Here is a 24,282-nt window from a genome sequence, read left to right as displayed (position 1 = left end):
AGTCAAATTAACAGTGAGAAACATCTACTGGATTTAGCAATGGAGAAGTCATTGATAAGGTGACTATATTGGTTATAATTCAAACTTGACCTTTCTAAAACAGAAAGAGGGAGAGTATTAATTATGATGGCAAAACCATAGGCATAAGACAAAAATGTCTGGGAAAAACTGAACATAAGGTCACCCTAGTCATTAGTGACCTTGAAAAAAATTTCTTTACCATTTGCAGAAATTTTTTTTCTTCTTTTCTTTTAGATCCACTTGAGTCAGCCTTTTGCCCCCACGATCCACAGAAATAGATGAGTTTTGCTGTTATTTATTCTAGATCAAAAAATGTCTTCTGGACAAAAACATTGTTGAATGTTCGGACTACATTTAATTTTATCTTCTGCTAAATTTTGGTGAGTAAATTTATCATATTTAAATATATGTGAACACATACACAAAAAAATTTTTACTACTACTTCAGTAAGAAGGTTGGTCTGGTTTATCTAGATCAGAGTTCAGAGAACATTTCCTAAAAAGGTCCAGATAGTAAATATTTTTGACTTTGTAGACCCTATGGTATCCCTTCTAATGATTCCACTCCATCACTGAAGCATGAAAGCAGCCATAGGCAATACATAAATGAATTAACATGGCTGTTTTCCAATATAACTTTGTTTTTTGGACACTGAAAATTGAATTTCATATAATTTCTGCATGCCTTTTAGAAACCAAACTTTTTATATTGAGGTAACTGAAGATTCACATGAAGTGGGTAAGAAATAATACAGAAAGATGCATGTACTCTTTACCCAGTTTCCCCCAGTGGTAACATGTTGAAAAACTCTAGTTCAATAACAGAGCCAGAATATTGACACTCATACTTGCGAGGTACAGCACTTTTCCATCACCATAAGGATCCCTCATGTTTTTATTTTATAACCACGTCCATTTCCCTCCCACTTGTGTGCTCTTTTCAGTTCCTAGTAGCCACTTATCTGATCTCTGTTTGTATAATTTTGTCATTTAAAGAATGTTGTATAAATGGAATAAGACTGCAAGTAACTTTTTAAGATTAACTTGTTTCACTCAGCATAATGTTTTGAATATTCATGTTGGTTGTTGTATGTGTTAATAGTTAAACCCTTTTTAACTGGCTTTCTCTGACAATGACTTTTGTAGGGCAATGGATGACACCACCACTTAAGTACCAGGTAAAGGTTAAAGTCCCGATTCTTTACATGGCCTCCATTGGTAGCTAGCTGGTGTGGGAGGTGAGGGCCTTCTCTTTGTTACTGGGAGGGGATGGGTGTTCTGGCTTTTCATGTGGTCTCTTCAGTGGGAGCTGCTTCATTACCACTGGGCAAAGGTGAAAGTCCTGACTCTTCACTAGGCTTCTTCTGGCATCACCCAGTAAGGAAAAGGTACTGGGTTGGTTAGAAGTTTAGGCTCACCATGTGATCTCCACTGACATTCTGGGGCTGGGGGCTCATACTGGTTAGCAAGGATGAAGTTCCCGGTTCCTACTTTCACTCTTCTGACAAAACTGCAGGGAGGTGGGAAGCAGATATTGGACTGCCTTGTTATAGCCTCTCAGTGGTAGACATCTAGGTCCCTTATTCCACCATTTTGGCATTAAGGGGGGTGAGACCACTGTTTTTTTCCTGTGATCTTTAGGAGGAGTGGAGAGATTATTATCCAAAAAATTTTCCAGTGCAGGTAAACCGCCCCTTTCCTGGTCCTTTGGCTAAAGAAACCAAAGAAGCTTTATTTACTGGTATTTCTGGGTTAAATAGTAAGCAGAGTCTTCCTATGTTTGATTTTATATGTAATATCCTGAATTATTAGCCTTATATAACGGGAGAAATAGGGAAAAGTATATCTATTTCAACTTCCCAGAGCTGGAACATATTGCATTTTATATAATTTTTGTGTGCTACTAAATATTATTCTTAAATTTTTTCAATAATTTAAAAATGTAAAACTATTCTTAGTTCACAGGCCATACAAAAACAGATCATAAGCCAAAGGCCTGGAGGTGATAGTTTGCTAATCCCCTGTTCTAGACCATCACTACTAATAGCAGAAACTCCCTTACTTCTTTAAGTTTTTATACATGACTGATATGGTTTGGCTGGGTCCCCATCCAAATCTCATCTTTAGTTGTAGTGCCCATAATTTCCACATGATTTTGGAGGGACCCGGTGGGAGATAATTGAATCACAGGGAGGTTTCTGTCATACTGTTCTCGTGGTAGTGAATAAGTCTCGTGAGATCTGATGGTTTTATAAGGGGTTTTCCCTTTCAGTTGGCTCTCATTCTCTCTTGTCTGCCACAATCTAACACGTGCCTTTTGCCTTCCGTCATGATTGTGAGGCCTCCCTAGCCACATGTAACTGTGAGTTCATTAAACCTCTTCTTTAAAACTTACCCAGTCTCAGGTATGTCTTTATCAGCAGTGTGAAATGAACTAATACAATGACTGTTGAATACTCTGTGCCTGAGGTTTCTAATACCTGCAGTTCTCAGTAATCTGATTCTGTTTATTTCTTTTCTCTCAAAAGATTTGTCTTTCCATTGTTTTGGAGCTGATTATTTGATCTTAATCATATACCTAAGTTGAGGGACATTTTTCTCCAGACAGGAAGACTTTTCTTCTGCTTCTGTTGACATCCAGGGGCACCACTGACATGGAATCTTTTCTCTAGATTTTGGCTCAGTGCAGAAGTCTCATGTTAAGCTTCTCTTTGTTGCCTCTGGCTTAAGGTATAGTATCCAAATACTAGTATTTCTCTCTTGTCTTCATCCTTCAGAGCAACCCAGGTGCAGGTCAGGTGTGGGGATGAGGATATAAAGTTTTAGGATATTTTTAGACCTCCCCTACCTCAATAGAGACCCCCGGTGTGTTATAAAAGTGTGTTTTCTTTACAGAAGCTGTGTTCTTTAGTGGGAAAGTCTCACAGAACTCTCCTCTGAACTGATACTGGAAGCAAAGGTCAGTGTTCTATTTCTACAATTCTATTGACTCTCCTTCCATTTTAATATGTATGTACATTATATTTTTCTAACGAGATCTAAAGTTTGTCAGTGTTTCGATCATTCTCCCAAACAGTTTAGGAAACTTTGTGATTTAACTTTTTGATATCTACCAAATCCCATCTTCTTCATAATTTTTGTCATTGAGTATATAGGTTTAATTTTTATATTTTATTTTAAATTGACTTTTAATAAATTATGCATGCATAAATTGCCTGAAAATAGTTTTATAAGATTTACAACAAAAATAATAATCCTCTTTGTCACTTTTTCCCATTTCCAAATTCTCCTCTTTTAAGGCAATTATTTTCAATATTTTTCATTTCTTTTGGTATTGCCTCTTTTTAAAAAGAAAATCTAAGTAATGGCCTTCTGCTTTTTATCTACTATGAAAGATGTAATTTTTTAAATCTACTATGAAAGATGTAACTTAAAAAAAAAGCTTTCTTAAATAATGTATTTCTCCATATATTCATTACTCCTTTTGAAAACATCTCAATATAGTTCCTTATAATTTTGATTACATCAGTATTCAATGTTTATGGAATTATGACTATGTAAATATTATTCATAGCTGATTCATATATTGTAGTATAATTACCTTTCTTATAAAACTTTTTGTTTTTCCTGTAATTAAAATTGCCTTGGTTTTTTTCTTTACTTAGTTTTCTTTGTTTCTATCACTTTGTTTCCAAATCTGCCAGAAAAAGTGAAGTCATATCAGGAATATTGAAAAAGAATACATTGAGTACCATTGTGTGCTACTTACTGCATTCATGGACCTTACATTCTAGATCAGAAGGTTCAAAGACTCAACATTCTCAATCATTAAGTTCAAATACTCAACATTCCAGCTTAATACATTCAACAAATATTAGTTTTGATTTTTCCTTGGAAATTTCCTTTTGAGAGACATTTATCCTCCTGATCCAATTAAACTGTTGCTCTCCATTTTTGCTGCACAGTAATTTCTTTTCATTCTCATTCCAGAAATTCCATTCATTTGAGTAAGATCACTTGTTTCCTGAACTCAATGATGTATTTTTTTCTTGGTTAACTCCTTCATTTGTGATGAGTATGCCCAGCCGAATAAAAATATGGGGCCCAGGCCGAGCTCGGTGGCTCACGCCTGTAATCCCAGCACTTTGGGAGGCCGAGGCAGGCGGATCAGGAGGTCAGGAGATCGAGACCATCCTGGCTAACACGGTGAAACCCCGTCTCTACTAAAAATACAAAAAAATTAGCTGGGCGTGGTAACGGGCGCCTGTAGTCCCAGCTGCTCGGGAGGCTGAGGCAGGAGAATGGCGTGAGCACGGGAGGCGGAGGTCGCAGTGAGCCGAGATCGTGCCACTGCACTCCAGCCTGGGGACAGAGCAAGACTCCATCTCAAAAAAAAAAAAAAAAAAAGTTGGGACCTGTTGTTCAAAACTCTTGTGTTAATCAGTAGTGGGATTGCTCCTGTGAATAGTCAGTGCCCTTTAGCCTGTCCAATGTCATGAGACCTGTCTCTTAAAATAAAAACGCAAAAGTTAAACAAGACCAGCCTGCAGACAATTAAACCAAGCATGACACCCTCAGTGAGCATGAACAGGTCACACAAACCCATGAAGCTAGCTTAGTTCTCAAGTTTGAGGAATTACAATGTTAAAAAAAAAAATCCTCCTAATGATATAATATTTAAACTTGGGGAACAAACAATTGAAATATAAACTTGATCTGTGGAGTTAGTTTGGGAGGACGAGTGATTTATTGTCTTGTGTGTGTGTGTGTGTGTGTCTGTACCTGAGATTCTGTATCCAAAGATTCATTATTTCCCTTTCCTGATTTGATTGTGACTGACAGAAAATGAGGTCTGGTCTTCCTTCCTAGCATTGCCTGACAGATTAGCCAATATTTTCAAGGTAAAATGAGCTCCCAGACTCAAATAAAAAGACATTTGAGAGCACAGCCATTTGAACTAAAAAATAACAGATTAGGTTACAGATAGAAACAGAATCAGAATATTAGAACAGTTACAAAAAATTAAAGTAATAAACACACTAAAAGAGAAAAAGTATAGTTACTAACAATATGAGACAAGAACAGCAAAACACCAAAAGAACAGAGGATATTATGTATAAAAAATAATTGCATAATGAACGCAGCAGATGGGATGACTAGCAGAATGGATAAAGCTTGAGGAATGAAGTATTGAAAGAGAATATCAGATGGAGAAAATCTTCCAGAAGGAAGAAGCCAAGACAAAAAGTAGGAAAATATAAAAGAGACGCCAAGAGATGAGGAGGATAATGGAAAAGTGCTAACTTCCTAGAATTAAAATATTTTACAAGTCTTCATATTGAAAGAGCTTATAGAATGTTAAAAAAGAGAAATATTGAAAAGCACATACACAAATACTATAGTGAAATTCAATACTAACAAAGACAAAGAAAAAAATATAAAAACTTCTGAAGAGAATAAAAAATTGACATGCAAAAGGACAAGAAAATATCAATCTTAGGTTCCTCAATTGCAACACTAGGGTCAAGAATAAATGAAGCAATATTTTAAAAATATCACAGAAAAAGATCTTAAATTTAGTGTGAGCCAAATTGTTATTCAGAAATGAGAGTATAATATAAAAATAATATTCTCAGGCAGACAAGATCTCAGGTTTGCCACACAAAAAGCTCCTACTAAAAACAGTTTTGGATAAAATACTTAAATAAAAAGAAAGAAAAATCCAGGAAATACATGAAATGTATGAGGTAAAGACGATTAAAAGAATAAACATTTGTTGCTGTTTTAAAAATTGCTAACTGCCCTTCTCCCCAAATATATTCACAAAACCCAGATGCAAAGTTGAAAGTCTAGATAATGATAGTATGGTAAGAATCAAGAGAATAGTTCTGATCTCATTAAGGGGGAAATAGAGATGTAAATTTTAAAATAAAGTAAGAAAGACTATAAAACAAAAAGTGGGACAAACTCAAATAATGAATTAAGATGATAAAAAAGGTCTAAGTATATCAATAATTTCAAAAAATAAGATTAGACTGAACTCACCAGTTAAAAGATATGGTTTGATAAGTAAATAATCCAAATGTATACCAAAAAGATAAGAACATTAAAGATCAAAAGTAAAAACATGAAGAAAAGATACATTAGGCAAGTGTTACCCAAGTGAAAATTAGTGTAGTTATTTATATCTGATAAAATAGACCTCAAAGTACAAAATAATGATTAGGAATACAATATATCATCAAATAATAATAATAAGTATTCAATGCACTATGGAGGTGTAGAAATTTTAAGCCTTAAAATACATGAATCCAAATTAATAATATGAGAGAAATGTTTATAAATCCAGGATTATACTAAAATTTCAGTACATCCTTTCATTATTGGTAAGTTAAATATATAAAAGTTTGGAAATATTGAAAATATCTAAACACTAAAATATCTAAACAATACATGCAAGAAACTTGACATGATAGACAGATATAGAGTTGTTCTGCATCTAACATTTAGAGATGGCACATTTCTCTGAAGAAAATGGGAGACATTTACAAAAGCTGATCAGAATCCAGGCAATAAAATAAGTTTGATAAATTAAAAAAATCAAGCATCATTCAGATCCTAGTCTTTGAACACAATGCAATTAAGTTAGTTAATAGCAAAACATAAATACAAAATTCCACATATTTGGAAATTTAAAAAATATTAGCAAAAAAATAAAAAAAAAATTAGCAAATAACTCAGGTAAAGGAAAACATCATATGAAAATTAAAAATTATCTAGAACTAAATTATAAGAAAACACTACTTAGCAACATGTATTTTACTTCAAGAGAAACTTATAACTTTAAGGGCTTACATTGGAAAAGAAGAAAGAAAAAAAAAGGAGGCTGGACACAGTGGCTCACTGCTGTAATTCCAGCACTTTTGTTCTCAGAACAGAGCTGGGTCTGGCTGCATTTTCTCCTGGGCCAATAATGAGAAGCAGACAAACTAGGAAAGAAGGGAATTTATTGCTATTGCTGGATACAGGGAGAAAGTTGGAGAGATAGTTCCACCAGACCAAGTCAAAGTGTTACAATTTTCTTTTTTTTTTTCTTTTTTTTTTTTTTGAGACGGAGTCTCGCTCTGCCGCCCAGGCTGGAGTGCAGTGGCCGGATCTCAGCTCACTGCAAGCTCCGCCTCCCGGGTTCACGCCATTCTCCTGCCTCAGCCTCCCGAGTAGCTGGGACTACAGGCGCCCGCCACCGCGCCCGGCTAGTTTTTTGTATTTTTTAGTAGAGACGGGGTTTCACCGTGTTAGCCAGGATGGTCTCGATCTCCTGACCTCGTGATCCGCCCGTCTCGGCCTCCCAAAGTGCTGGGATTACAGGCTTGAGCCACCGCGCCCGGCCAGTGTTACAATTTTCTTAGTGCTTATATAGGTTGGGGTTATGTGCCTATGTGCAGTACAGCATTTGCCTAAATCTATAGGTAACTAATTTTGTTTCAACTAGAAGTTCAGAGGGGGAAAAAAATGCTTGCTAAATCCAATTAAGCTGTGAGGGCCCCAGTGCCTTCAAGGCCTGTCTACTGTGGTACCAGAGTGATTATTTCTAGCTTATCTTCTTTACAGCTTGGTCCGGAGAGCTGCCTTAGACTCTCCAATAAATCTATTCAAACAGTTGCCTCTGTTACCTTGACTCATCTCAGATATTGTCAACCCAAGACGAGTCCTGGCACTAGCAAGGCTGTCTCTTTTATTTTGACTTGCTCCAGCAAGGGAGAAGGCTATGCAAGGCTCCTGATGGCCATGTTTGCATTTCTAGCTTTGATGTCTGGGCACTGACTATTTGCTCAATGTTAAGGCAGCTCTGTGGAAATTTGTCCATGTAACTGGAGTGCTATGCAGGCCCATCTGTGTGGCTGTCATGCAAGCCTGTCTATGGGATTGTCAGGGAGAATTGGACTGCCACACTTTGGGAGGCCGAGTAGGGTGGATTGCCTGAGGCCAGGAGTTTGAGACCAGCCTGGCCAATATGGAGAAACACATCTTTACTAAAAATACAAAAATTAGCCAGACATGGTGGCACGTGCCTGTAGTCCCAACTACTCAGAAGGCAGGAGAATCGCTTGAACCCAGGAGGAGGTGGAGGTTGCAGCGAACAGAGAATGTGCCACTGCATTCCAGCCCGGGAGACAGAGGGAGACTCCTTCTCAAAAAAAAAAGAAAGAAAGAGAAAAGAAAAGAAGAAAGTATTACAATCAGTGAACTAGGTATCTATCTTAAGAAGTCATAAATACAAAACAATAGCACAAATAATATAGAAGGAAAGGAATATGTGTACATATATACCAAAATCAACAAAAAATAATACAAAAATAAAATTAAGAGGCACACAAATATTTCCGGAACATCATTTATTGAAGGATACTTTGGTGGATAGAAATTCTAACAGGTGAGCAGGTCCCCTATCATCTAGACATTCTACATATATCTGGCAGAACTGGATACCAGATTTGGGGAGAGGACCTCTGGCTTTGGACTGTGAAGGAAGCACAAGTACCTTTCCTGATATATGAAGTGATGGACTCTAAGTGTACAGGTCATAGCATTGTGACTTGGCAACATTTTTATCTATATCCTTATTCCTTGATCATGGCATTTATTAATGAGGGAACACTAGTACTTCCTTTGTCATGGTGAGGGGCTAAGGTATGAATCTTAATTCAAACCTTCTAGAACCTGAGGCCTTCACTGTAACACTCTACAAGACTGATTGCCTTAAGTATTAAACAATAGTTAGTTTCCAGTGGAGCATTGCAGGAGGTACCCTGCAGGGAATCAGTCTTGGACAAATTTACTCTTACCTTTCAACGGTGAAGAAAGGCAAGTATTTGGTCTTTTAAAAACCTAATAGACAAATTCATAAGTGCCTTTAATCACATTAATAGACTACAAATACCATTTCATAAACATTTGATACAATTTAATAACTAATCATGATAAACATTCAAAGGAACTTAGAAATAGAAGGAAAAGGATCTTGACCTGATAAGTCTCCATGAAGTGATACTTCATAGATATACTTTTTTTTTTTTCCTTGAGATGGAGTCTCACTGTCACCAGGCTGGAGTGTAGTGGTGTGATCTCGGCTTGCTGCAACCTCTCCCTCCAGGGTTCAAGTGATTCTCCTACCTCAGCCTCCCAAGTAGCTGGGACTACAGGCGCCTGCCACCATGCCCAACTAATTTTTGTATTTTTAGTAGGGATGGGGTTTCTCCATGTTGGTTAGGCTGGTCTACAAACTCCTGACCTCAGGAGATCCGCCCGCCTCGGCCTCCTGAAGTGCTGGGATTACAGGCATGAGCCACCATGCCCAGTCTTCGTAGATATTTACAAAACATATTTGATATCTCTATAGGTAACATTATAATACCTTTTAAAACATATTAAGAAAATACTAAATCCTAAATAGATAAATCATGTTCATGGATGAAACTTAATATCACACTGATGGCCAGGTGCAGTGGCTCACACCTATAGTCCCAGCGCTTTGGGAGGCCAAGGCGGGCTGATCTCTTGAGCTCAGGAATTCGAGACTAGCCTAGGCAATATGGCAAAACCCTGTCTCTACAAAAAAATACAAAACATTAGCTGGGCATAGTGGAGTGCGCCTGCAGTCCCAGCAACTTGGGTGGCTGAGGTGAGAGGATCACCTGAGCCCAGGAGGTCCTCAAAGCTGCAGTGAGCTGATTGTGCCACTGCACTCCAGTCTGGGCAATGGAGTGAAGCCTTGTCTCAAAAAAACACAACAAAAAAATTATACTGATGACATTTCTCCCCATATTGATCTATAGGTTCAAAGTAAGTAACAGTCATAAAATTTGATAAGATTATTTCCAGTTTATACAGTCAAGTAAAAGGTCACCAACAGAACACTTCTAAAGGGAAATCTGTGAGGAGTGGACTGGGATTTTACCTACTGGATTCTAATGCTTATGATAAAGCCATAATAATGAACACAGTGTGGTAATAGTGCAAGGATAGATAAATTGACACAGTGTAACAGAATGAGCCCAGAAACAGGTCGAAATATGTTTGGGATTTTGGTATATGATCACAGTTGCATGGGAGATCAAGGAGGAAAAGAGATTGGAGCTGGAAAAAGCATATCTATATGGAAAAAGATAATATTGAATTTCTGTTTCATATCGTATACAAAAATAAACCCCAAGTCAAGATTTACTTATCAAAAACAACATTTTCAAACATCTTTTAAAAATTTAGAGTTTTGTTTTTTAACATCTTTAGGCAGGGTAAGATTTCTTAAACCTGTAACAAATAAGCATTGGCTACAAGAGAAAAAAATTTAAAATTTTGACTGTATTAAAAGCAAGGATTTTTTTTTTCTTCCTCAGGTCCAAGATGGCTACTGAAAAACAAGAATTTTTGTTTATCAAAAGCCAACATAAAGAATGAAATTACAAATAACACAATGGGAGAAAGTATTTACAATGCACAAAACTAACAGGTTACAATTAATAATACACAAAGAATCTTTACTCATTAATAAAAAGAGTACAAATAACCCAATAGAAAAACAGACAAGATAAATGAACAGGCACATCAGAGAGAAGAAATGCAAATAGCCAATAAACATATGAAGAAAATGTTTACTCTCTGTAATGATCAGAGAAATACACATTGAAATAAGGAGATACAATTTTATACCTAACCATTTGAGAAAAATAAAAACTTAGAAAATACCAATATGTTTAAATAACACCGACACATTACTGCTAAGAGCGTAAATTGGTATCACTACTAGAATATAGTTTGGATTTGCCTCTTAGAGTTGAGCATTAACACACCATTTAATGCACTATTTCACAGACAAGTCTATTCCCAAAAGAAACTTTTGCACTTACATAGTAGGAGCTGTTCTAAAGAGCAAAACCCAAAGAACAATCCAAATGCTCATTAAAGGTAAAATTAGATGACTACATTGTGGTGCATTCGCCTATTATAGTATTCTACAGCTATAACCATAAATTAATGAGAATTATATAATAATGTGGATGAATGGATAGTTACAACATGGATGAATGATAGCAATGAGTGAGAAAAATGTTCCTTCAAGTTATATATAGCCTCAATCTCTCTATATATAAAGTTTTAAGCAACTAAACACACATACACACAGGCACACATGCATTCTCTCTCTCTCTCTCTTTAGGAATATGCATAAACGCAATTGCAAAACTGTATAAAATTAAAAGTAAGGGAGTGATAAGCAGAAGATTTATGATGGACTCAAGATTCAGGTAGAGGTTTCCTCAGACTGGAGGAGACAGGGGGTGGGTTGGTGGGGGAAGCCTGACTCTTAGATTTAGTTTATTGACAAAGTTTTAGATTTCATAAATAAAAGTATACTGTGCCTGAAAAATGGTGAGAGCAAGGGGGTGATCCAAGGATTATGATTAATTCAATGTTATGCTCCTGAGAGCCATTAAATAAAATATTCTCCAAATGAAGGATTTCCTAGAGGGCTTACTTTCCACATTGTAAAAATAGAGCACAAGAAAAATAGAGCACAGAAAAAAATTTATGGGACACCACACCTGACTAATTAATGCTCATTGAGAGGAAAGAACTTGTGTAATGGGGTGAAGAGAACACACCTAATGTGTTTGATGTTTACAGTGACATAACAGGATGTGCAGACTCTGAAGGAAGACTGTGTACTATACAGCTCAAATATAAGACTGTGATCTCAGAGGTTGTTTTCAAAGACAACAATGGTAGATGTGTCACCATAGACACGTGAATTCATCCCAATACTTTCCATTGAGATTTATCTGTTTAGCCACAGGTCCCAATTTTTACTAGAGCTTCTGCAGACACTACCACAAACTGGCCACTACTGCTACCAGAAGCATCGTTTTGCACCAGAGATCAGCAAACCTTTTCCTATAAAGGTCTAAATACATTATTTTATTACAAATATTTTAGGTTTTGTTAGATATAATATCACTGTTTCAAATATCCAAACTTGCCTTGTGTTTGCGAAAGCAGCCATAGATACAATTTGAATCATTGAACGTGGCTGTGTTCCAATAAAACTCTAATTACAAAATCAGGTGGCGGGCCAGATTCTACTCACAGTCTGACCCTAGTTTTATACTATCTATCCAATAGTTGGTCTTTGTATCTTGCAGAGGCAGAATATGAACACAACATGCTTGCCAATATGATGAGATCATCTTTATCCCATGTCTTAGAGTTTAATAAGTTATACCACAACAGTTGCTTCATCTTGCAATATGAAAAGAAACAAAACCTCAGGATCCACACTACAGGAGTCCCTCCAACAGACTTCTCATCAAGTGACACTATCTCCAGAGTTCCAAATTTGAGATGAGAAGCAAACAGTAACAGAATTTGAAAGGAAGATTCTCAGTTTTCTTTGGGAGCTAAAACTTGGTTGCTTTTAGAACCCAGGAAACCTTTCTGAGGGTGATCCACAAACTCTGTCTACCTCTGCTGCCTGTCTATTTATAAGTTTGGGACAAAATTTGAAAGTTTTATTCTACCAGTCATTAAAAAGTTTTATTCTACCAGTTATTTGGAAGTTGTTTTAGAAGAGCGTTGGGGATTTTTGGTGGTCTTTGGACATAATTTTCTCCATCCTATTTGTTAGGATGGATAACAAGCTCACTTTTTGCCATGACTATTCTCTGTCTTATCTATAAGTGTGTGTGTGTATGAGTGCATGCACACACACGCACAACCACGCACGCGTGCATGTGGCAGCCAAACGTCTTCATAGCTGCCTCCCTGATGTATATGCTTGTCTAGAACTTTTACTTGCCAGCTTACAGAACCAGTATCTTCAACACGATACTGAGTTTCATCAACAGAGAAGGGGACTGGGACACTTTTTGTTGGGCAGTTGCAGGTTTCTGGTAGACTCACCGGCAAATTGAAGAGGAGTATGCACACAGGTCTTTAAGTACAACATTGTATGTGGTAAAGTGGTACTGAAAGTTAAGAAATCGCGTTGAATATTGGGAGTAGAGAGAGGGTCAACAGTGACAACTTAAAGGACTCTATGTTTCACTGTTGCTGAGGGAGGGATGATGACCTTGGGTAGATATTTATTCAAAGAAGCGTATTGTTTCTGGTTAAAAAAAAAGAGGGAGGTTGATAGACACAAAGAGGCAAGGGAAGAATGTGTTTTTATGACTATGGGACATTATCAGTGTTTTAGAAACACTTTATGCATGGTTAATAAATTCATTTGTCATATAAAACAGGCATTTTTGTGCATTTTGGACAGGCCCATCTAAGTCCCAGGAACATTATTTTGTGTAAAAACTTACCAGAGTAACTAAGGTACTAGGGAAAATAATTTGGTTCCTTAACAACTCCTTATCTGAGGAGTTGCCACAGAATTTTCTAAATATTCCCCTTATAGAAAGCCTTCCAGAAAAGCTCAATCAGTAAACCTTTCAGGCTCTCTCCCAGATAAGTTCCAAATATGTGCAGATTTTTACTGTCAGTAACACCAAACTTATACCCATTGACCATCTCTTGCCTGGGCTTTTGCAGTAGCCATTTGGCTGTACTCTTCCTTCCCCTGGCCAGTCCTGTCTCCACAGAGCAGCCAAAGGCTTTTTTTTTAAAAAATTATTTTTATTTTTATAAGACAGGGTCTCTGTCACCCAGGTTGGGGTACAGTAGCACAATCTTAGCTCACTGCAGTCTTGACTTCCCAAGCTCAAGTGATCCTCCTGCTCAGCCTCCTGAGTAGGGAGCAGTTGGGACTACAGGCACGCACTACCATGCCTGGCTAATTTTTGTATTTTTTGTAGACACGGGGTTTTGCCATGTTGCTCAGGCTAGTCTTGAACTCCTGAGCTCAAGCGATTCGTCTGCCTTGGCCTTCCGAAGTGCTGGGATTATAGGCATATGCCACTGCACCTGGCCCAAATAGGCCTTTTAAAAACACAAATTTGATCAAGTAGTTTTTCTGCTTCACACCCTCCTATGGATTCCCATTTCCAATAAATACAATCCTAACTCCTTGCTGGGCATAGTGCGGTACATGACCTGGCCTCTGCCCAATGCTCCAGCTGCATCTTGTTCCCCTTTCCCCTCAGTGAGGATAGCTCTCTTTCTCCAACTACACCAACCTTCTTATCAAATATGCCAAGCTTGTTTCCTTCCATCCTAGGGCTTTTGCATTTGCTGATCTCCATGCTTGAAGCATTCTGTCTCTAGATATTCACACATTGTTTCCTTCTTACGCTTTGAATTTCATTTCAAGCATTATTTCATCAAGGAACTTTCCAGTCCACGCCCCAAAAATGTAAACCCCTGGGCACTCCCAAGTCCATCATTCTGTTTGATTGTCTTCATAGCACTTTTGCCTTCCTGAAATTATTTTGTTAAATTGTTTCATAAAAGCCCTGGATGATCTTGACAGAAGATGAAAAAGTGAAACAAGGAGGTGGGTGTGGGTGGGGGCCAGGCATGGAGCCAGGGTGCTTTTGAACATAGGCAATGTGATTTCTTTTGAGAAATGTTTTCTTTTGAGAAAAGTTGGGATATATAGACTACCATATGTTTTCTGTGGTTTGGTTCTTCACTGTTTTCAACGTTCTAAGAGTTTATACATATTTCAACGAAAGAAAGAGAAAGAACATGCAGCTGTCTCCAAAATTATTTTAAGTCTCTTTCACATCTATTTGCTAATTTAATATCAATACTGAGAGGCAGTATAGTGTAGTGTTCTGAAGCTGACCGAATCCCCACTCTTCTGCTTACCAGCTGTGAAATCTTGGGAATGATAAAGCCTATCTGTACCTGTGTCCTATCCGTAAAAGTGGGATAATAATAGTACTTATTTTAAACATTTGTTGAGAGGATTACATTAGTTAACAGCCCTGTGTTCCTAGAATAACCTGTGGCACATCATAAATATTCAACAAATGTTAACTCTAATTTTTACCAGAGAGTAGAAAACAGTCCTGCTGCTTGAAGCTTCTCAAGAGAAATGAAAGGTTGAAATGTCCATTTCCACTCCAGATAAGGTGGCAGGAGTGATTAGGGATCCTCCCCTTACTTTTGAAGCAGTTCCCAGGTTTTGTCCACAGAACTTCACTACTGGCAAATATTTTTCTGTCTGTCTTTCTTCAAACTACTTAAATAGTTGGAAAAAGTGAAAGAAGCCTCATCAGCAGCAGCTGAGAAGCAGTACAAGTAACATCTGAGAAATTCTAAAAGGGATTTTAGAAAAAACGTTCTGATTTGGTTACCAAGCATTGCACACGCATACACACACACACACACACACACACCCCATTTTAAATATATTTACTCATTTGATCTAGCAAAAGAAAAGGATTCCATCTTAATCTTACTTGTTGACTTATTTTCTTTCTTCCTTCAACCAGACCAAAATCCATGAGTAGTAATTTAGACTCTTTTGCTTATAACAATATCTCTAGAACCTAGAAATATTTGGCATAGAATAGGTGCTCAATAAGTATTTCTTGAATGAAATAACAACATCAGCAACTCTTTGAGGTAGGTGCTATGATTATCCTGTGGTATATGTTTAAAAATGAGATTAATTAACTTGTCCAAGATAACAGCTAGTCAATGCTAGAGCTGGGTTCAGCTAGTGCTTTTAAACATTCCATAGCATTGCATCATGTTTCTCCCTTTAAAATATCAATCCACTTAAGTCTTTAATCCATCTGGAGTTAATTTTTGTATAAGGTGTAGGGTAGGGGTCCTTTTCAATTTTCTGCATATGGATAGCCAGTTCTCCCAGCACCATTTATTAAATAGGAAATCATTTCCCCATAGCTTGTTTTTGTCAGGTTTGTCAAAGATCAGATGGTTATAGATGTGTGGTCTTATTTCTGAGATCTCTTTTCTGTTCCTTGGTTGATGTGTCTGTTTTTGTGCCAGTACCATGCTGTTTTGGTTACTGTAGCCTTGTAGTATAGTTTGGAGTTTTGGTATCGTGATGCCTGCAGCTTTGTTCTTTTTGCTTAGATTTTCTTGGCTATACATGTCTATACTTGTGTTTTTGGTTACATATGAATTTTAAAGTAGTTTTTTTTCGAATTCAGTGAAAAATGTTAATGGTAGTTTAAGACTCAAATGTAAAACCCAAAACTATAAAAACGCTATGGGAAAACCTAGGCAATATTATTCAGGATATAGGCAAGGGTAAAGATTTCATGATTAAAACATCATAAGCAATTGCAACAAAAGCAAAAATTGACAAATGAGATCTAATTAAGCTAAAGAGCTTCTGCACAGCAAAAGAAACTATCATCAGAGTGAACAGACAACCTACAGAATGGGAGAAAATTTTTTTCAATCTATCCATCTTACAAAGGTCTAATATCCAGAGTCTACAAGTAACTTAAATTTACAAGACAAAAAAAACAAAAAACAAAAAACAAACAAACAAACAAACAAAAACAGCAAACAACCCCATTAAAAAGTGAGCCAAGGACATGAACAGACATTTCTCAAAAGAAGACGTTTATGTGGCCAACAAATATTTTAAAAAGTTCAGCATCACTGATCATTACAGAAATGCAAATCAAAACCACATTGAGATATCATCTCATTCCAGTCATAATGTGATTATTAAAAAGTCAAGAAACAACGGATGCTGTAGAGGTTGTGGACAAATAGGAATGCTTTTACACTGTTGGGGGGAATGTAAATTGGTTCAATTATTATAGAAGACAGGGTGATAATTCCTCAAAGATCTAGAACCAGAAATACTATTTGAGCCAGCAAAACCATTAGTGGGTATACACCCAAACGAATATAAATCATTCTGTTATAAAGATATATGCAGGAGTGTGTTCATTGCAGCTCTATTCACAACAGCAAAGACATGGAATCAACCCAAATGCCCACCAATGATAGACTGGATAAAGAAAATGTGGTATATATACCCCATGTAATACTATGCAGCCATGACAAGGAATGAGATCATGTCTTTTGCAGGGACATGGATGGAGCTGGAAGCCATTATCCTCAGCAAACTAGCACAGGAACAGAAAACTAAACACTGCATGTTCTCACTAATAGTGGGAGCTGAACAATGAGAATACATGGACACAGGGAGGGAACAACACAAATTGGGACCTGTTGGGGAGCGAGGAGAAAAGAGAGCATCAGGATAAACAGCTAATGCATGTGGGGCTTAATACCTAGTTGACGGATTGATAGGTGCAGCAAATCATCATGGCACAAGCCTGCATGCCCTGCACATGTATCCTGGAATATAAAATAAAATTATGAAGGGGTGGACTGTCCCTCCACACCTGTGGGCATCTCTCCTTAGGTGGAACAAGAGACTTGGGAAAAGAAATGAGACACAAAGTATAGAGAAAGGGCCGGGCGCCGTGGCTCAAGCCTGTAATCCCAGCACTTTGGGAGGCCGAGGCGGGTGGATCACGAGGTCAGGAGATCGAGACTATCCTGGCTAACATGGTGAAACCCCGTCTCTACTAAAAATACAAAAAACTAGCCAGGCGTGGTGGCGGGCGCCTGTAGTCTCAGCTACTTGGGAGGCTGAGGCGGGAGAATGGCGTGAACCCGGGAGGCGGAGCTTGCAGTGAGCTGAGATCCGGCCACTGCACTCCAGCCTGGGGGACACAGCGAGACTCCATCTCAAAAAAAAAAAAAAAACAACCAAGTATAGAGAAAGAAAAAGTGGGCCCAGGGGACCGGCGCTCAGCATACAGAAGACCCACACCAGCACCGGTCTCTGAGTTCCCTCAGTATTTATTGATCATTATCTTTACCGTTTCGGAAAAGGGGAAGTGGCAGGACAATAGGATCATAGTAGGGAGAAGGTCAGCAGAAAGACATATGAACAAAGATCTCTGTGATATGAATGAGTTTAAGGAAAAGTGCTGTGCCTTGATATGCATATGCAAACAACTCCATAAACCTTTTTAGTGCATAAAGAGCAGCATTGCCGCTAGCACGTCCTGCCTTCAGCCCTAAGGCGGTTTTCTCCTATCTCAGTAAATAGAACATACAATCGGGTTTTATACCGAGATGTTCAATTGCCCAGGGATGGGCAGGAGACAGATGCCTTTCCCTATCTCAACCACCAGCAAGGGAGGAGACCACCCCTCATATTGTCTTATGCCCAATTTCTGCCTCCAAAGAAAGAAGAAGTAAAAACTAAAAGGCAGAAATGAAATCCACAGGCAGACAGCCCAGCACCGAACCCTGGGCCTGGTAGTTAAAGATCCACCCCTGACCTAACTGGTTCTGTTACCTATAGATTACAGACATTTGTATAGAAATGCACTGTATAGAAATTCCTATCTTGTTTTGTTCCGGTCTAATTACTGGTGCACACAGCCCCCAGTCATGTACCCCCTGCTTGCTCAATCAATCACGACCCTCTCACATGCACCCCCTTAGAGTTGCAAGTCCTTAAAAGGGACAGAAATTGCTTACTTGGGGAGCTCGGCTCTTGAGACAGAAGTCTTGCCGATGCCCCGGCCGAATAAACCCCTTCCTTCTTTATTTCCATGTCTGAGGAGTTTTGTCTGCGGCTTGTCCTGCTACACCAGGAGGCCCTCTTTCCTCTTATACTAATCATCCTCAGCACAGATCCTTCACGGGTGTCAGGCTGGGGGATGATCAGGTCTTTCCCTTCCCATGAGGCCATATTTCAGGCTATCACATGGGGAGAAACCTTGGACAATACCTAGCTTTCCTAGGCAGAGGTCTTCCACAGTGTATGTATCCCTGGGTACCTGATATTAAGAGAATGGTAATGACTTTTAACAAGCATGCTGCCTTCAGGCACTTGTTTAACAAAGCACACCCTGCACAGTCCTAAATCTGTTAAACCTTGAGTCACCACAGCACATGTCTCTTGCAAGGACAGGGTTGGGGGTAGGGTCACAGATTAACAGCATCTCAAATACAGAACAAGATGGAGTTTCTTATGTCTACTTCTTTCCATATAGACACAGTAACAGTCTGATCTCTCTTTCTTTTCCCCACAAAATTAAAAAAAATCAATCTCACTATTTTATCCACTCCATTACAAATTACACCTGGATATGACCACCTAATTACTTTACGTAGCCTCTAATCTTTTACTTATCCCATCCAGCTAGAAAGTTACTGATAGAATAATCTGTAGACACTGGTTTTTGCATCTCAGGCTACTGTTGAAAAATGTCAGTGGCATCCCATAGAAATTATGTTTGTCTACAACAACTCTGTTTTCAAGCTCATTCCCGTTTTGGTGTCATTTTTTCTTGGATATCCAGCTACAATGAAAATTGAACTCATGCTCAAATATATGTGTGTCAATTGACTCAATGAGTAAATTAACATGTTGTCTTTGATTTATAAGAGACTTGTTAAAGGCGCCTTAATCACAAAAGAAGAAATCTGAGAAAATAGACGCTCAGCAAAGTTTAGTGCCATTAACTGAGGTTTTTCAACAGGATATTGGAGCCAAGGCCACCTAAGAGTGAACTGTTTAAAAAAACAGCAACCAAAAAAAAAAAAAGAAAAGAAAAGAAAAAAAGAAAAAAGCAAGGAGGAGCCTCTGGTTCCAAGTGAGTACAGTAATCTTAGAACCTGTTTCCAAGATTATAACCTGTTTTATGCAACCATCAGAGCCAAAGAAACTTAACTAAAGGATTAAAACTTACGTAAACAAAGGTCCTTTTATTTACAACTCTGCTTCTCTGACGAACAAGAAGCTCCAGCTTACACGTTTGAGGTGCTTTATTCACACTGGCTACTCAATATGTAATTTTTAAAAAATCTGATGATCTTACAGTATGGAAGCAACAATGAATGGTGATGTTGGTGAATGCTAAGGTAAAAGTCCTTCATTTATTTGGGTTAAATGAAGTTTAATGGGTTGCAATTCAGTCATTTTTACTTGGAAAAATATAAGGAGATTTAATGTTTAGTTATAAGATTCTTTGAGTTTTCTAATTATTTTGTTTATACATTCCTATAGCAATGACAATTCTGTTTAATGCAGGATTCGTTTTGTGAAGTAATAATAATGTTGTTTGTTTATGCATGCACAGATACAGGTTTACATTGAGTTTTTAAATATGTAGTTACAAGTGGCTTGGAGCATTAGAAGTATGTCTAAATGATTCTGGATAATGTTGTTTTCCTCCTGTCTTGTCATTGGCCTGGAAAGTCCCTTTTTGTTTATCCAGTTCTTCCACAACCATCATTCCAATTCTGATCAAGCCCCGTGTTCTTCACATGTCTCTCTCTCTCTAGAAATCTTAGAACATTAGTTGTCTATAACGTGCATAGCTACACACTTAACACTCACATATACACATTTTTTTTGAGTTTTCTTTTAAAGTTCAAAAATGAGAACATTAGTTTTTCAAAGCCAAGTAACAGAGGAGTATATAAAAAAAATCAATTTTGCACATATCTTTTTACATTTCTTTCTATGCTCACATAAAACATACATGATGTATGTAATTATACACATATGCTCCCCTACAATTTTTACTCACAAATATAGGATCATCATTACATACATATCTTGACTTGTTGCTGTAATCATTTATGAACTATGGACATCCCTCTAGGTCAGCATGTATATCTAAATCGTGGTTAGTCCATAAATCCTGAGATAAGAATATCTATTTCTGCAGAATGAATTTCCAAAAGTGGAATGAAGAAACATCGTGTACTGCAATATACAATCCCATCACTTCTCCACCCCATTCCATTGTATGTGATAAATCTTTCAAAAAAATTTTTAAATTTACTATATGCAAAAATGAGGGTATTGTGCTACTTTTCAATCACATTTCCTTGGACACCAGTGAGATTTAGCATCTTTTATAAAAAGGTTATAATAATTTTTGTCTATTTGCCATTTTCCTCTTTTATAAACCCTAGTTCATACATTTTACCCATGTTTGCTTTTTCTTTTCAATTTGTAGAAGTTCTCTATTTTACATTAGAGTTATAAAGCTTACCTCTCATATACATTTCAAACATGTTCTCTATTTTTTAAAAAACTTATTTATGGTATTTTTTGCCTTTGTGTAAATTTGTACTATTAAAGAAGTAGACTCTATAATTTTTTTCCATTATAGTTTCTTATTTTTTTTGTCTTTTTTTAAAAAAGTTTTTCTTTAACCTAACATTACTCTTATTTTTCACATTTTTTTTACATTTTATTTTAACATTAAAATCCCTAATCTATTGCTCTTTTTCATCTTTAAACATGGCATTATGCAGGAATACCACTCTTTTCTTGTTGAATGAAGATCTAATTATAATTATAAAATCATTTATTAAATAAGCTATACTTTCTCTGCTGAGCTATTATGTATTTATTATGTATATGTATATTTCTGCTGAAGTATTTATCATATAACACATTTTAATTTATATTTATATTGGTTGTAGTTATAAACTCAGTTTTGTACAGTAACTTGTACATTTTTTGTGGTCATAACATGGTATTTTAATCAAATTAATATCACAGAAGGTTTTAGTATCTCCTATGTCAGGTACCTACCATCTTTTTCAATATTTTTAGGCAAATCTTACATATTTATTCTTCCTTATAAAATTTAAAGTCAAACTAAAAAGTAGAAATAAACAAAATAAAAAATAATTAAAATTAAAAATCATTTAAAATCATAAAGGAAAATTCAAATAAAAATTAGTATCTCAAGAAAATAATGATTAAAATTGCGTTATATATTTATATTTATTTAGGAAAGATAAAGGTTTTAATAATATTATGGATTTTCTTTGGTCCAGTAAGCATGATAGTTTTTCTTAATTCATGCAAGATGACCTTCAATATAAAATTTTGTATTCTTCTTCATACAGTTGCACATTTTTGTTAAAGTTTTCTGGGGTACTTTATAGTTTGATTGTTATTATGAATGCTATTTCATTTTTATTTTAATTTTTGTATTATACTGCCAGTATAAAGAAAAGCCTTTGGTTTTATATATTTTGTATCATGTTTCTGTATCAAATTCTTTTATTAATTACAATATAGGAACTTTTTTGTGTTTTGCAAGTATTAGTAATTTTCTTTTTTTTTTTTTTTTTTTGAACGGAGTCTCGCTCTGTCGCCCAGGCTGGAGTGCAGTGGCCGGATCTCAGCTCACTGCAAGCACCGCCTCCCAGGCCATTCTCCTGTCTCAGCCTCCTGAGTAGCTGGGACTACAGGCGCCCGCCAACTCACCCGGCTAGTTTTTTGTATTTTTTAATAGAGACGGGGTTTCACCGTGTTAGCCAGGATGGTCTCGATCTCCTGACCTCGTGATCCGCCCGTCTCGGCCTCCCAAAGTGCTGGGATTACAGGCTTGAGCCACCGCGCCCGGCCAGTATTAGTAATTTTCTATAATTAAATATATTTTGTTTTTAAATTTACAATATTTATGTATTAATTTCATTTTCTCATTTGCTTGTATTAGCTAATGCAAGAAATATCAAAACAGTGATGAATAATAATTATATTAGCTGGCAACCTTTATTTGTTCCTGATTTTCATGAGACTAGCTTGGTTATTTCACAGCACACTTATGGTGCTTTGTTAAGTGCCTGCTATGTTACTATCATCATCATCTTCCTGACAAGATGGTAAGCAATTGTTAGCAAAATACTAGTGGAAGGATCTGTTATTTTATGTGAATTAAGCTTTTTAGCCATTGGTATTAGTGGCTTGAGTGTACCACCCACTCCCAGGTGTTGAAAAATATCTAAATACAAAAAAAAAAATGTTATGCAAGCCTCTTGCTGGGATAATTTACTATTCCCCAGGACCAGCATTCTAAGCACTTTTTCTTCTCTGTGCACAGCTGATTTTGTAGAGGTGGCCATATCGCCTTGTTCAGGAATAGCTTGCTGTAACTGCGGTATGTCTCCCTGCACATTTCTTTTTCTTGTGTTTTTTTTTGTTTTTGTTTTTGTTGTGTGTGTGTGTGTGTGTGTTATTTCTGAGACAGAGTCTCACTCTGTCACTCAGGCTGGAGTGTGGTGGTACGATCACAGCTCTCTGCAGCCTCTACCTCCTGAGCTAAAGAGATCCTCCCATGTCAGCCTCTCTAGTAGCTGGGACTACAGACATCCACCATGACTTCTGGCTAATTTGTGTGTGTGTGTGTATGTGTGTAAAGATGGGGTGTCATCATGTTGCCAAGGCTGGCCTCCAACTTCTGGACTTAAATAATCTGCCCAGCTTGGCCTCCCAAAGTGCTGGGATTACAGACTACTGCACTGGCCCAATATTTTATACTGTTGCTGAGCCACTAAGGCAAGCTGACCAGAATGGGAAGAAAGATGTACATAGACACTGTCTTTTGAAGCACTGTCTTGTGCATGGGCCCATGTTTCTTTCTTGAAATCTATGAGCACCTAATCTGGAAAGGGGGTTTTCACTTACAGACACCCTAGATTTATATTTTCTCTACGAAGGTCACTGTGCAATGTTGAACCATGGCTGTGCTCTGCTTATTGCTAGATTGATACAAGGTTTATTATCAGTTCTGTTATTATTTTATAGAAGTAAGCACTAGGAAATATGTTTACATGAAGATGGTGTTGAGGGAAGGCATTTTACTACAGTAATGTCACTTGGTTATTTGAACCCTCTATAGTTATATGTCAAAATTCAAATTGTGTTGCAATATCAAAAATTACTGTCAATTGATACGTTGGTTTTCTTTCAAGTCTGTTGAAAACATTCAAAATTTTTACAGAAAAATACATTAGTTATTAGAATCTTTCATTTTGCTGATTTCTGAGAAATATACCTTACAATTTTATCTAGATTGAAAAAAGGATTACTAACTGTATCTGTTTATCTCTTATAGTCACCTTGTTTTTGAAGCTACACATAGATTATATCAGCCTAAAAAAATTAAATTGGACATTGTCTATTGCAGAACTTTCTTTGATAAGCTGAGCAAAGATTTATTTATCTTTGCCAAATTAAAAATTTTTAATCTGGCTGGTCTCTAAGCAGCTTCAAAAATCTTGACAGAGCAACAGAAATAAATATTTTTGAGAATTTTATATCTATATTGATTAGAATTTCTTTCACAATTGAAAATGGTTATGTTTCTTATTATGCATCTAGTAGAATCAGAGTTTATCATTCTCTGAATGGGAGTAATTAATCTTAAATAAAGGAAACTGGTTTTCTAAGGTTTAATGCATTGTTACCTAGATTGCTTTTGGGGAAGC

The 24,282-nt window shown here is 36.9% G+C and overlaps 1 protein-coding gene across 9 annotated transcripts in view; it reads left to right on the top strand.

The window, feature by feature from the left end:
* The first annotated feature begins 253 nt into the window (after positions 1-253).
* Positions 254-24,282, top strand: part of SLCO1A2 (solute carrier organic anion transporter family member 1A2) — a 155,332-nt gene continuing 131,303 nt past the window's right edge. For 6 of the 9 annotated variants that reach the window (XM_045364834.3, XM_005570323.5, XM_065523857.2 and 3 more), the window contains exons 1-2: positions 2,303-2,383; positions 2,917-2,980. The gene's annotated coding sequence lies outside the window, so the exon portion shown is untranslated. Of the gene's footprint in view, positions 402-1,167; positions 1,200-2,302; positions 2,384-2,916; positions 2,981-19,885; positions 19,906-24,282 lie in introns of those variants that run through there. The other 3 variants (XM_074006357.1, XM_074006356.1, XM_005570324.5) reach the window with 2 other exon arrangements.

The sequence above is a fragment of the Macaca fascicularis genome, chromosome 11 (genome assembly GCF_037993035.2).
Source record: "Macaca fascicularis isolate 582-1 chromosome 11, T2T-MFA8v1.1".
Lineage (NCBI taxonomy): Eukaryota > Metazoa > Chordata > Mammalia > Primates > Cercopithecidae > Macaca > Macaca fascicularis.
Note: the sequence above shows the minus strand (reverse complement) of the source record. Positions and strands in the feature narration are given on the sequence as shown.